We start from the raw sequence: 15,235 nt of genomic DNA, 5'->3' as shown, positions 1-15,235 counted from the left end.
TACTACTACTACTACTACTACTACTACTACTACTACTACTACTACTATTAATATTCTCTAGAATGTCCTTGTTATTGACTTGAGGTTGAATTCCTTATGTCAGGCCAACCCATCATTAAATAAAACAAAACAAAGTTCCTCAAGACAGCAGTCCTTTGGGCTAGTGTGGGAAAAAAAGTGTTGGGCCTGAGATTAAATGTCTCAGCTCCCAGCATCACAACTTCCTCTGATACCACTGGGTAGAGCTTCTGACACCTGAAAAGTATGATGTTCAGTAAAGTGAAAGGCAACAGTAACAAATAGAACACAGAAAAAATGTAAATCTAGATACAACACTTTTGTTATTGTTCAATCATATGACCCTATTTGGGGTGTTTTTTGGGCAAAGACAGTAGTGGAATTTTACACTTTTTTCTCCACCCATTTTACAAATGAGGAAACTGAGGCAAATAGGATTGTGACTTGCCCAGGGTCATACAGCTAGATAAGTGCTTGGGGCTGGATTTGAACTCAGGTCTTCCTCGCTCCAGACCCAGTGCTCTATCCGCTGGGTCACCTAGCTGCCCCAAGTACAGTACTGTACTTATTCACACTAAATAAAAAGAGTGGTTGAATTAGGTGATCTCTCAAGCCTTATTGCTTTCATATTCTGAGATAATAAGTCAGACAGAAAAAAAATACCTTCTGTTCATGAATATCCTCCAAACTGTATTGCCAATTTTGTCTTCTTTTTTTCTTGTTTTTAGTTTTGTTTTTATAAATCAAATACAACTGAATAGGTCTTGCCTTGTTAGGGTCAAAGTATATAGTAGGTTGTCACATCTAGCATGGATATGACCCTAATGTTGGCTTTGTAATCATAGTATCTACTCTTCTCCAGATGAATTTTCTTTCCATGTTTCTGTTAATGTGTTAGTATTTTGTTTCATTTTTCTGTTTATTTTTTCCCCTTCCCTTATGATAGAACATGGAAGGAGTTTCTAAGTAAGTCATGAGATACAGAAAGAGTTGACTTTCCTGACTTCATACTGTGCATCTTATAGGAGGTCTCCAATTGTGTTTTTCTTAATTTGAAGACATTCAGTTGGATAAGTTGACCTAAGAAAGGTACCTGGAAAAGTTTTCCTTCTTTTATTATAAGTGTGATTACAAACAGTGCTTTTATTCATAGTAAATTTTTTGAAACTCCACAACTTAGTACTTACTCTGTGGATAATAAATCAACAGGAAAAATAGCTTAGGGATATTTTTGAGAATCGTGCCTTAATCTAGAATATGAAAGCTTCAAAGGAGATCAAAGTGGAATTCCAAATGCACAATATAACAGTAGTAGAATCTCACTGGAATTTAATTTGAAGGCAGATATTGAATCAAAAGAATTATATTTGAAAGGAAGAAGAAAAATAGATGGTATTTTCCTTAATGAGTCTGTCTGGATTCTGTAACAAAATGATTATAGAGTCCTACTTCGAAAAATTCTATACTTATGTTTTTTTCTTTTTTGAAATCTTCCTTTGATCCTGGATGACTCCAAACTAAATATTTTAATCAGAATTAAGTGTCCCATTTACCCTATGTTTTACTCACATTTCCATTCAGTTTGGTTTTAATGAAATGTTCTTTTTAAACCATTAGTTTTTCTCTGTCTTCTAGTGAAATTGTTGAATTTTTAAGATGGCATCAAAGTTAAATGACTCCACTTAGAGTAGGCAGTGTTAGAATAGATAAAGGAGGTATGATGTGATGAATATTTTGCAACGTATAAGTCCTACCTGGTGGGGCATTGGATAAAATCATTTCTACCTATAAAAATATCACATTTCTGAATTGGTATTTCTTAAATGTAAATGTTTTCTTAAATAAATTTAGAAATTATTAATTTATTTTAATCATATGGGGATTAGAATAATCCTAACTGTATGACTTCCCAAAATCTTAAATAAATCTTTAAAATATATCACTCTGCAGAATCTCTACTGCCTCTTTTACATCTTTAGAATGGGTTAGTTGCCTAGGAAGACATTACATTTAAATTAATAATTTGAGCAGTACCAGTAGAATCATACAAATCAAAGAATCTCCAAGTTGGGAGAGACCTTGGAATATCAATTACTAAGGCTTTAAAAAAGTGTAACCCCTCAAGAACCAAATACATTGTCAGAAAGTGATTTAACTTAGGCATGAAAGTAAATAGAACCGTTGGAATATTTTGGAGAAGATCAAACTATATTTGAAAAATAGCAACCAATAATGCTATAAAAACAAGAATTCTTATTCAGGTCCTCATACCTAGGAAAAACTCTAAAATGAGACATTTCACAATGGACCAATGTTGTAGTAGAAAAAAAAAGCTACGTCAGGAAGCATAGATTTGAGTCCCAGGTATGCCATTAACTTGCTACGTGTCTTTGACCTAGGAACTCCTGACACTTGACTTTTGTGCTCTATTCCTGCAATATTTAACATTGCTAGTTTACACAACAGTGTTCTTTGGAATTGGCAACAGTAGCTCCAAGGTTTTGAGATTAGTGTCATTAATAGAATTAGGGAAGTTCTGAAAAGAGATTGAAGTTGGTTCAGCATATCTTTAATGTTAACCATATTTTATTACATTCTTATTCTTTGAAAATTGGAATTCACATATAATACTTAAGGTAATTCATTTCAAATGGAATATTTGATTTTTATCAGGGCACTCTATTCTCTGACAATGCCTAATGATGGAGGCTTTCTATTATCACCCTCTTCTTCAACTTTCTCTTCTCTAGATTAAATAATCTCAGTTCTCATAGCCTTTTCTCTTAGGGCTCATTTCACAATAATGAATCATTTTCATTGCCTTTCTTTGGATCCTGCCCAGATTCACTGAATATTCCTTCAGTTTCATAGTCTTGCTCTACCATTCACCAAGGATAGCTTTGTTAATAAATTCTCACTAGTTTGGCTCATTGGCCCAACTTTCTTCTGAATTCCTGCCAAGATATTCTGGAATTCATTTTTTAGTCAAAAGGAATCAGATTGATTGTGGTGATAAAAGGGCAGTGAGTAAGAAGGGCTATTGGGGACCTGTGTCATTGGCCTATATAGTATATGACCTAGTGTCTAGAGAGGTTCATTTGTCTCTGTTACAAGTTTTTAAAAAATGATTTATTAGAAAAAACATTAAACATCAATGAAACAATTACACTTGGCTAGTAACTACTTATATTTAATAAAGTTTAACACAAAAATTATTAAGATGCCTTTCTAATCTTTGGTTTTAAGTTCCTGTCAAGATCTTTTCATATTTTTATGCTTAATAACTTATTCTCATATGCTCACAGTAAAGAAATAGAATTATTTCTCCACTCTTCTGGTTTTATTTTTTTCACTTTGATTTTTTTCCCCAAGATCTTTTCCTAGATTTCTTTATATGAATTATCTCAATTTAATTTTAATATTTTATAACATTAATGTACCGTGATTTATTTATATATTCTTCTGTATGGGGACATTTATGTTGCTTTCAGAATTTTTTTTGAATTATATGTAATGCTGCTATAGCAACCTTTCAAGAGATAACTCATCATCAGTATATGATGAGTTTTCTGACTTTTACTGTGTAGTGTCAGGTTTTTCTCCAGAAAGATTCTGTAAGTTGACAATGTCATCAGCAATGAATGAATATACTCATTTCACTACAACCCCTTTGGCATTGAATATGTTACTTTATTTTTACTATTCTGGTGGGTTTAGGATAGTTGTTTTAATTCGCATATTTTAAATAATTAGTGAGGTTGATGCATTTCTGCTTTTGGAAAATTTTTTCATATTTTTTGACTATGGTCAAAGCATACCAGGAATTTCCATTGTGACTATCAACAGAGCCTTTTATATTTTAGTGCTTATATTTTTATCTCTAGTATATGTCATAAATATTTTCCAATGTATTACTTTTATTTTTTCTTTTACATTTTTATTATATAGAAGTTATCATCCTCATCATCATGATGTAAAAGCATATATATATACCCCCTCTCACCCCTTTCAATAATTTCAACCATTTGCTGAATCAAAATACATTTCCCTTCCCTCCACCACTGAGATAAGTTCTGCATTCCATTTTCTCTCATCTTTTCTGAAGTTCATTTTTTATGCTTCAGTCTTTCATCCAACTGGAAATCACTGGCATATAAAATGTAAAATGTAGCTACAAATTTCTTTCCCATCAAATTACCAACAAATTTTACCAAATATTTTTCAGTAGTGATTTATTCCTTCGTTTTTATTTTCTAATTATTCTGCAAACACTAACCCCTTTTATTCATTTGCTACAATACCTAGAATAACCATTTAATTCCATTACTGTTTTTCTATTTTTCCTCAATACCAAATAATTTTGATATTCTATTTTGTAATATATTTTGAAGTCTTGGAGTTCAAGCCTCTCATCATCAGATTTTTGTTCCAATGTGCCCCTTAATATTTTTGTATGCTTGTTTTCATAATGATTTCATTATGTTTTTGTCTAGTTCTACATAATCAAGACCCCCTTTTTAATGTCACCATTATGCCTGCCCAAATGTTTTTATACTATTTTGGCTACAACTTTGAACTTTAATATAAGTTTAACTAAAGCATCATGATGTCCTAATAAATTCACCTCCCTGTAAATAACCATATTAAATGTCAGAAAACTAAATGTCTCAGTTTTTCTTGGTAATAGGATCCAGGATTAGTACAGCAAAATTACATAGAATTGCACACTCTAATAGTTGAGTGACCTGAGAGCTATTCTAGTTTGTCCTAGAGATAGACAAGGTCAAATAAGGGACTTGCTCACAGTCACAGTAAGTTTGGCAGAAGTGGGAACCCAGGTCTTCTGACTCTCCTTCTATGGATCTTCTTCCCCCTGTTGGAAAAGAGCATTGGATCAGATGTCCAGAAGTTCCCTTATTTAGCAAACTAATTTCATGACTCTACTTTGGGATTGCTCAAAGTTTATCGTAGGATCTTGTTCACAAAGAGTTGGAGATATAGGGGAGTAAGATGCTGATGTTGCTAACAAACACCCATAGATTTATTCCTCTGCTAAAAATAGTTGGTTAGGTAGTGAATAATAATGACGAGTCATAAATATTTCTTCCTTGGCACTGGGACCCAGAAAAATAGTCCTTCAGGGGTGACTAGGTGGCTCAGTGAATAGAGCACCAGCCCTGGAGTCAGGAGGACCTGAGTTCAAATCCGACCTCAGACACTTAACACAAAAACTAGCTGTGTGACCTTGAGCAAATCACTTAACTCCAATTGCCCTCCAAAAAGCAAAAAAAAAAGTCCTTCAAGGGTCTCTGGGCCTTGAATTAATGAGGACCCTTATGCCAATGTAAGTAGAGATTAAAAAGAATGTATATAAGAAGAGGCTATTGGGAGCTTTTCAATACAGAATGCCATTGGGGAGTGGCCTTCTGGGTTCAAGTGCACCTATACTGTCTGTGAGCTCCCTGCTTTGGACAATTATTCTTTAGGAAATCCTCTCTTGCTCATATTCATTCCTCTCTGCATTTTCTTAAAGCTACTCTCCTGGTTCACCTCCCAACCTAACTCCTCCTCCTCAGTCTCCTTTGCTTAACTCATCACTCCCTCCCATCATGCCCCCTGACTTGAGGTGTTCCCCAAGGTTCTGTACCAACATCTTCTTCCCCTATACTTTCCTATTGTCTAACTTCATCAGTTTCAAGGGGTTTAACCATCATCTTTATGAAGATGACTCCCAGGTCTAGATATCCATCCCAGTCTCCTCTGCTCCAGGCTTCAGTCATGTATCACCAATTGCCTATTAGACTTTGAAGACTTGATTTCCCAGGGACATCTTAACTTTAGCATGTTTAAAACTGAACTCATTATCATTGGCCCTAAATCCTCCACTCTTCACTATTTCTGTTGAAGGCACCACCATCTTTCCAGAGCCTGGGGTTAATAATCTCAATATTATCCTTGGCTCCTCACTATTCTTCCCTTCATACAACCAGTAATGTGCCAGATCTCTCAGTTCCTACCTCTACAACATCTCTCCCATCCAGCCCTTTCTCCTCATTCAAACAACCACCATCTTATTTCTGACTCTTATCACTTCTCGCAACATCATTCTAATTGGTCACGTGCTTCAAGTCTTTTACCAGTCCAGTTTGTTACACACTTATGGCAAAGTAATTTTCTGGAGCATAGATCTGACCATATGACTCCCCTACTCAACTAACACTAATGGCATCCTTTCTGCTTCTAGAAATATAATATCAACGACTCTGTTTAGCTTTTGAAGTCCTACTAATTTGGCTTCAACCTACTTTTACAATCCCACTAGATATTACTCTTCTTCCTACACTCACTGATCTCTCCAAACTGGCCTTATCTCTATTCTATATAGAATATACTCAGTATACTTTACCTTCTGTCCTTGTGCCTTTTACACTGACCACCCCCCATGCCTGGAATGCACTATGTCCTTACCATAGCTTCATATAGTCACTCCTTCTCTAAAATATAGTTTAGTTCTTCTGTATCTTTTCTTGATCCTCTCCCACCAATACTAGTGTCCTTTCCCCCACTTTGTATTTAAAGATTATATATGTACATATATTAAATTTATATACTGTATACATTGCATATTTACTTGTCTCTGCCTTTAGAATATAAGCTCATTGCAAATAGGGATTATCTCATTCTTTGTATCAGTTTCCCCAGCACATAGTATAATCCCCACCACCTAGTAGGTAATTAATAAATGCTTTCTGATTGATTTTACTTAAGTTCATCTACCACATTTTCCCCCGTCCAATTTTGTAGTTATAACTATCTGGAAATAGTATAGTAATGTTGAAGAGAAAAGAAGTTGAACTTTGTATCAAGACACCTCTGATGCCTACTGCATATATGAGCTTTTGGCCACACAGTTAATCTCCACGGGCCTCAGATTTGTCATGTGTAATATATTTTCAGACCAAAATGGTCTCAAGGACCCCTTCCAACTCTAACATTCTATGTTTTTTTTTAAAACCTGGTTATATAATGTTTTGATTTATGCACAAAGGGATATTAAAAGGGTCATTTGTGTAGGGACTGAACTATATGAAAACTATAAGGAGACTTGGCACAATCTGCAAGGGAATGAATTGAATCTAGATTAGACAAATTTAAGGTAAAACTTGAGCACTTCTTACAAAATAATAAAGACAGGTTAGGATTTGTAACCTAGCTTGGGGAATTTACTGCTGTGGGTAGAAAGGACCATCACAGGGGTTGTGTTTGTTTATTTTTTAGTCAGGTCAGTAGCAGGATGTTGTCCTGGGATTTTCTTTCTCTTTTGCTTTGGGCAAGAAAAAGAGGAAACATGAAAGAGAAGACTGAATTACAGTGTTGTCTTTGGGTAACATGCTTAAATTTATTTTCTTTTAGAGCAATAGGGGAAAGATTATATTGAAACTGCCTGCAAGGGTTTTAGATGCAAAGTTGCCATAAAGGCCTAAAACTTGCTGGTGCTCTGTACAAATTGTAGTCAAACTGAAAAATTCTGTTTGAATTAGATCTATTTAACCTTAAGGGATAGAATGACTTTTGGGTTTGATTAAGTAGCACTTGGAGAAATGTTAAAGGTTAATGATAAAAAAATAACTAAATTCAATGTTATAATAATATAGCTTTATATATATATATATACTTATTTGTATCATTTTAAGCTTTATGTATCAGTTCTATAAGAAAGCAACTAGTAATGCTTATAGAATTTTTTACAAAGATTTGTTTCTTTTTTTTAAAGCAGTGTGAAATGGATAAGTATCTTATGTTTCCTTGGACAAATTTTAAAATATCCATACAAAGGCTAGATGTTTGGAGCATAAGTTCATCATACAAGAACTGCTATCTGTTAGTATATCGGAGTCATGGGCATAGGACCTAGAAGGAAAGGGTCTTGTTTTTGGAATGCTACCCTTGCAAATCTATAACAATTTAGTAAGAGTATATAGTTTTTGTTGTTGTTCTATTGTTTCAATTGTGTCCAGCTCTTTGTGACCCCATCTGGGGTTTTCTTGGCAAAGTACTGGAATAGTTTGCAATTTCCTTCTCTAGCTTATTTTACAGGTGAGGAAACTCAGACAAATAGGCTTAAGTGATGTGCCCAGGATCTCATAGTTAGTAAATGTCTGAGACCTAATTTGAGCTCAGGTCTTCCTGATTCCAGGACCAGCACTATCTACTGTGCCACCTTGCTGCCTGCACAAATGATAGGTAGAATGAATCAATTAAATATGTAGATAATCTGAAAACCTTATTTCTAATAAACCTTCAAATAGAGTTGTCAGTAAAAAAAAAGAGAGAGATTTAAAATTTTACTTCCTCTCTGTTTCCCTGCTCATTTTAAAAACAAGTACTTATTTTCCACAAGAGAAATACATTTCATCTACCGGTGAGCAGTTGTCTTCTAAGTAGATTTTCTAGTGATGTAGTTGAAAGGAATAGCAGGAGGAAATAATAAAACAAAAACTAAAAAACTAGGAAAAATTTTAAAGCAAAGAAGTTTTTCTTTATAATTTTTGCCTCTTCTGTTATTTTCCCTTTTTTTTGCCTCCTGGAAATATTGTATAATTTACCAGCTTTTTATCTAAGCTGCTTGCTGGATATAAAATGTGCCACTTTTAAAAAATGTTGACTCACATAACTAAACCAGTTTATACTTTCTAGACACATTCCTACATTCCTCAGGATAGTCTTTTTACAATGAATAAAAAAGAAGTCTGTATCCTTAATATCCTGCTACAAAAATCCCACACCCTAGTTATTGAGCTAGAAAATTAGAATTTATTTATTGTTCACTTTTTACTATTATGAGGATTAATTGTTATATGACTGGCATGACATACACAGTCTTCTGGGACTTGCCCCTCTGCATTATTTATCTGAGTCCTGAGCTACCAATATAGCAAGGCAATGTGGAATGGCAGGATACCTCTTATCCTTGTCCCTGATTTGGGTAAATCATTTGAACCACTCTGGATCTTTGTATCCTCATTTGTAAAATAAAGGAATTGGATTACAGGTCATTTTTTTGCTCTAATTGTATGCAATTTAAGTTGAGATAGAAAATAGAGAAGATGCATGAGGGGAATGTGGAGATATGAATGTAAAGGTATGTATATATATATATGCATATATATTAAAACAAATAATATATATGTAATATATATAGTTATATTAAAACAAAATCATTTTTTGATGAGCAATTATTTTGTATTGACCTTGCTTCTTTCCTCTCTCCATTTCCATATTATAATGGATAATGTTTTTCAGAGAGAGACTTGGAAATCATAATGGACCATGAGACAAATGAGTCAGGAATGAAATTTTGAAAGAAAACATCATATCAACAAGTACTAACTCATGTGACATTTGAGGTCTAGGAAATAATCTTTCTGGTATGCTCAATAGTGGCTAGATTTTTCATGAGGGTAGTACATCCTATTTTCTTTTTTTTTTTTAAGGATATGGAAGAACTGGATGGACTCTAGAAAAGAGTAATAAAGATGATTAACGATATGGAAAATAGCTCCTGGAGCTTGGTGAAGGGAAGGCTAAAGGGTGACTTAACAATTGTCTTCCAATAGATGAAGGGTTGCTGTGATAAGGAAGCTAAGTAGCTGGTCTCCTTCCCCATAGAAGACCAAACAACAGGAAATAAGCTTAAATTGCATTAAGAAAAAGTTCATCTAATAAGTAAAATGCAGAAGAATACATTGACTTTGAGGTTGTGTAAACACTCAAACAAGGTGCTTTGATTGCAGAATCCTGTCTCTAGAGACATTTTAAAATAGGTTGCTAGACATCTATCTATCTTGAGTTGGTAAGTGTTTACTTGCCTGAAGGCAGGGACCTTAGTCATGATGACCCCTTGCCAGCTCTATGATAACAGTTAAAGGGTTGGGATTTGGTAATGAAGGAATAAAGGCAAGGCCATGATATGCCCAATAAAGAGTAAGCATTCATATAATTTGCAATAAAACAAACCAGATTTCTGATTCTCTTTTATAAAATTTATTTAACTTTATTATTAATTTTAGGAATTTTGGTTAATTTAGGAGAAGTGCTATTTATTTTCATTTTAACTATAAATCAAAATTGCCAAAGAATTCAAATTTTGACTTCCAGGAAACAAGTTTGAATTAGGGCTGCATATCTCTTTTACACAATATCATCTCTGTTTTTAGGGGTTTTATATTGTTTGTATGATTTAATAGTAGCATCACTCATGATTATTTCAGATGGTTAAAATTTTTTCTTTACTGTGTCTCTGGTGAAATACGGTGTTGAAATGTCTGAGATGGATGTTGGAGAGGGAGGTAGAGATGGCAAAAATAGGAATCAAATTAGTTTTTTGTTCCTTTTTTGTTTTCCCAAGGCATCACAGGTTGCTAGCATGCAGTTTATTGTTTATGCAGTTTATATTCAATCAACAAGGATTTTAAAAATACATTTTATTTGTTTCATTCAATATTTTCCAATTACATTTTTAAAATATCTAACATTCATTTTTTTTTTTAAAACTTTGGGTTCCAAATTCTGTCTTCACTCCTCCTTCATCCCTTGAGAACGTTATACATGTGAAGTCAGGCATAGCATATTTCCATATTATCCATGTTGCAAAAGAAAACACACAAAACAAGAAAAATAAATTAAAAATGTTTCAATCTGCACTGAGTTCAATTCATTCTGTAGAAGTGGATAGCATTTTTCATCTTGGGTTCTTTGGAATTGTTTTGGATCATTGCCTTGATCAGAGTAGTTAAATCTTCCACACTTGATTTTCCTTACAACATTGCTGTTATTATGCACAGTTTCTCCTGCTTCTGCTTACTTCACTTTGAATCAGTTCATATAATACTTCCCAAGTTTTTCTGAAGTTGTTCCGCTCATCATTTCACGTACTGCAATAGTATTCCATCAAAATCATACCACAACTTCTCTAATCATTTTCCAGCTGATGGGCAAGCATCCCCTTTACATATAATTCTTTGCCACCACAAAAAGGACTGCTATAAATATTTTTGCACAAATTGGTTCTTTTTCCTTTTATTTAGTCTTTTGGGATAGAGTATTAGTAGTGATATTGCTGGGCCAAAGAGTATGCACAGTATTATAGCCCTTTGGGTGTAGTTCCAAATTGTTCACCGGAATGGGTGGACCACTTCACAACTCCACCAACAGTGCATTAGTGTCCTGATTTTTCCACATCCTCTCCAGTATTTGTTATTTTCCTTTCTGTCATGTTTGCCAGTCTGATAGGTGTGAGATGGTATTTCAAATAAACAAAGAATTGATTTCTTAATGGGTGCCAAGTACAGGGTTAGATTCTGAAAATACAAAAGCAAAAGCAAGACAGTCCTTGCCCTCAAAGAACTTGAATATGCTCTTAACATCACATTAATGTTATAAAATTATTTTCAGCTGTTTATATGGATATATTTACATGTATATGTTTTTTCAATATATACAACTTTGACTTTTTTTAATGTCATGTCTTTATGCCACAGAAGAAAATACGAGTTTACTAAATGTGTAAGGCAGATGTGTAGTTAAGTGCTACAGTCCTGAAAAATAATATTTGAGTTGGCTTTATTTAAGTAAATCTTTAAGGAAAACTGTAGTAAAAGAATATACTTACAACTCTGCTAAATGTTTTAAACAAAAAGCTTAATACGGCAACACCTTTTGTTTTCTTTGTTTACTACTTAACTACAAGGAAAGAAGAAATTAAGCAACCAGTTTAGGCTGAGATGAAAACTGCACAAATCACTTAATGCAATTAGCCCCCAGTGTCATTTTTTCTTTTCTACTTTTCTCATTTTCTGGCATTAGAGAAGATGCTTCTAGTAAATTGCTCTAGTAAAAGGGAGACAAGATGGTTTGTTGGGATTGGCATAATGAGTCTTAGGTCTGGCTTGCACTTTTTGTTGCTGCTATGGATTATCATATTGTCCTATTTGATATGCACATGCTATACATATGGGGTCATATTCTCCAGGCCTGTAAACATTGCTCACTGCCTCCCACCTATTGGACTCAGTTTTTGAGAAGTATGACCCAGTCATTTTGTGAGCTTTCAGCTATGAAATCACCATCTTCAAGTGTTAAGTGAAACAATTGCCTAACTATGGAATAGGCAGTGCGATTCTGGATATGTCAACTCTTGGTTTATAGTTTTCATTTCACTATACAAAGGTTTTACTTTGCCATAAATTAAGCTGTCATTTTAAAACATTGGGTATTCCACTTCTACTTTTCACTTTCACAGCTTTAACATTTTCTTGCCCTGTACGGAAGTAATCATTGGCATAATCAGCTACTTAAACCTCTGCCCCTCCCTTCAATGCCCACCTCCAGATGGTGACTTCCTCCAGCAATGTCCATTTTGAAGAAATGCCCATGCCAGGCACTTTCACTTCTCTCCTAGCCTAAGTACCTTCTTCTTTCCCTCTTCCTTGCCTTTAGCTCACTTAATAATATAATAGCAAACATTTATATAAATGCTTTAAAATTTGCAAAGTATTTTACAAATGCTGTTTAATCCTCACAACCACCATAGGAGGTGGATGCTACTATTATCCCCATTCCCCATTTTTATAAATGAGGTAACTGAGGCATATAGGTTAAGCTAATTATTAGTGCCAGGGGCAGGATTTTAACTCAAGTTTTCCAAACTTTAGGTCCAGTGAACACTATCCACTGTGTAACCTAAGAGCTCCCTCGCCCTCTCTACACACATCACACGATCACATACAGTTTATATATGTCTAGGCCATCCGTTCCTCTAAACAACTTAGATTCTAATGGGAGAAGACAACCTATAAAAGTGAACCTTTATATTTATGTGTGGTCTTCTCTCATTAGAGTCTATGTTCCTTCAGGGAAGGAACTGCTATTTTGTTGTATTTTGCTTGTATTTGTATTTATAGTGCTTAGCACAATTCCTGGCACATGGCAAGAACTTAATCTACTTTTATCACTTATGTTTCATCCAAAATTCTCTGTAATTTTACCTACCTTGACAAAGTACCTATTTTATTACAAAGTACAAGTCAGTGTTTTCATGGCGTTTCAAGGTTCTCAATTTTGTAAAGGCTTGATGTCTGTTTTGCTGCCTTTTCACACCATATTAGTAGCTGCAATAATTGGTTGAATGGGCTGATTGATCATGCATGTCATTCTAAATAGCAAAGGTTAATAGAGGTTCTATTATCATATATAAATTAACTAAACAGTACTTGGATATTTATGAACTTAAGAAATAGTCTCTTCAGAGAAATAAAATTAAATTTTCTGCATCCTTCCTTTATATAACAGTTTCTTGAGGGGTTTTCCTATCATTCCTAGATTCAGGATCCTCTCACTGGTTCTGATCCATCCATCCAGTAAACCCCCATTTACATTGAAATTCATTTGCTCTTAGCAAATTTCTGAGAAATCATTTCATAATAAAGAATGGGAACAATTTGACCAAAATAGGAAACATAATGTCATCACAAAATATATTTTCAGTCAGCATTCCTATCACCAAAGGTCCCAAGGAAAACAGCCTGATTCCTTCTTGTCCTCAACTGATGGAAGGTTGGTTGTAAATTTAGCCTAGTCCCAACTCTAAGACCAAGCCCACAGATAACACTAGATTAGTGGGAAGCATTGTAATAGCAACTTGCCTATCACCATAGGAACGTGGACTCCTGGATATAGTATCTTTCCTCTTGTTCAGGCATCCCTCCTTCCTTTCTCTCTGGTCCCTGTATTCAAAAATACTCATTTCTATGTACATATGCATTACTTCTGAAAAGGCAAGACCTCTCTTTGATTTACCTGATTTGTAAGATTGTGAAAGTCTTTAATATACAATAAAAACTTGAAAGGCTATGCTCTGAGTAGTCAGTGGCCCTCTACTGCCTGCAAAATAAAGTCCAACCCCCTTTGTCTGTCAGTCAAGGTCCTCCTTTCAGTTGGCTCCCACTCCTTCTTTTCCAGTTTTATCTTATACTCTTCTTAGTTCTTGATTCTTCACTGCAGACAAACTGGATAGACTCCTCTTCTTTTTCCTGAATCTACACTTTCCTGACTGTCTCTGCTCATATATTTCCCTCCCTTTGCCATGAAGGCATTTTATCCCCCGATTTCACATACCTTTCTGATTCATTCTTTGAAGTCCAACTCAAATGCCATTTCCTTGACAACAGCTTTCTTTATCTCCTCAGGCCTTTCGCCCCATGGACCTCACAACATTCTTTGTTCTTTCTCTTCTCTAATATTATTTTGTGCTATGTTTACCTGTGTGTGTATGTATGTGTGTATATATATATAGTATATATATATGTATATTATATATACACATATACACTTATATACATACATACACACAAACACACATCTATCTATCTGTCTGTCTGTCTATCTGTCTATATTCCATGGCTCTACCAAACCAGAAGCTCATGGAGAGAAGGGATTATGTTTTATCTCAACTTTACATTATCCTAGTGCCATTATTCTACCACCTTGATGGCAGAGTGGATAGAGCACTTGGCCTGGAGTCGGAATGCATACCTGAGTTCAAATCTGACCTCAGACACATGAGCTGAATGACTCTGGATAAATCTCTTAAGCCTGTTTGCCTCAGTTTCCTCATCTGTAAAATGAGCTGGAGAAGGAAATGGCAAACCATTCTAGTATCTTTACCAAGAAAACCATAAACGAGGTCATGAAGAGTCAGACACAACTGAAATTACTGAACATCAATGGAAAAAAAGGAATTTACACTTTCAGTTTTTCTTCCATGCAAACCCAGCAAGGGAGCATACCAGAGAAGTATTTCAGGGTTCTTGGTCTGTTCCAGACCTCCTTTGGTGCAAGACAATGCATTAGTTTAGATATTCTGCTGTTCGTTATTCAAGGCATTGGGTATCTCTTCTCGTCTGATAACCTCCCCATCAATATTGACACATAACTTCCCAAGTGGCAAACTGTATAAACATAATCTGTACATCAAATTGTTGTTATGTCATGTCTGACTCTTTATGACCCCATTTGGGGTTTTCTTAGCAAAGATACTGAAGTGGCTTGCCATTTCCTTCTCTAGTTTGTTTTACAGATGAGGAAACTGAGGCAAACAGGATTCAGTGACTTTTCCAGGTTCACACAACTAGTAAGTGTCTGGGGCCAGATTTGGACT

At 34.7% G+C, this 15,235-nt stretch overlaps 1 protein-coding gene across 5 annotated transcripts in view; it reads left to right on the top strand.

The window, feature by feature from the left end:
• ALCAM (activated leukocyte cell adhesion molecule) overlaps positions 1–15,235 on the top strand; it is a 252,179-nt gene that overhangs the window by 21,032 nt on the left and 215,912 nt on the right. The window lies entirely within an intron of this gene.

Source organism: Petaurus breviceps, unplaced genomic scaffold (assembly GCF_028583685.1).
Source record: "Petaurus breviceps papuanus isolate PSGF00001 unplaced genomic scaffold, PetGlider_PUasm1.0 90683, whole genome shotgun sequence".
NCBI classification, from domain to species: Eukaryota; Metazoa; Chordata; class Mammalia; order Diprotodontia; family Petauridae; genus Petaurus; species Petaurus breviceps.
The sequence above is the reverse complement of the archived record's forward strand: the minus strand, read 5'-3'. Positions and strand labels throughout refer to the sequence as shown.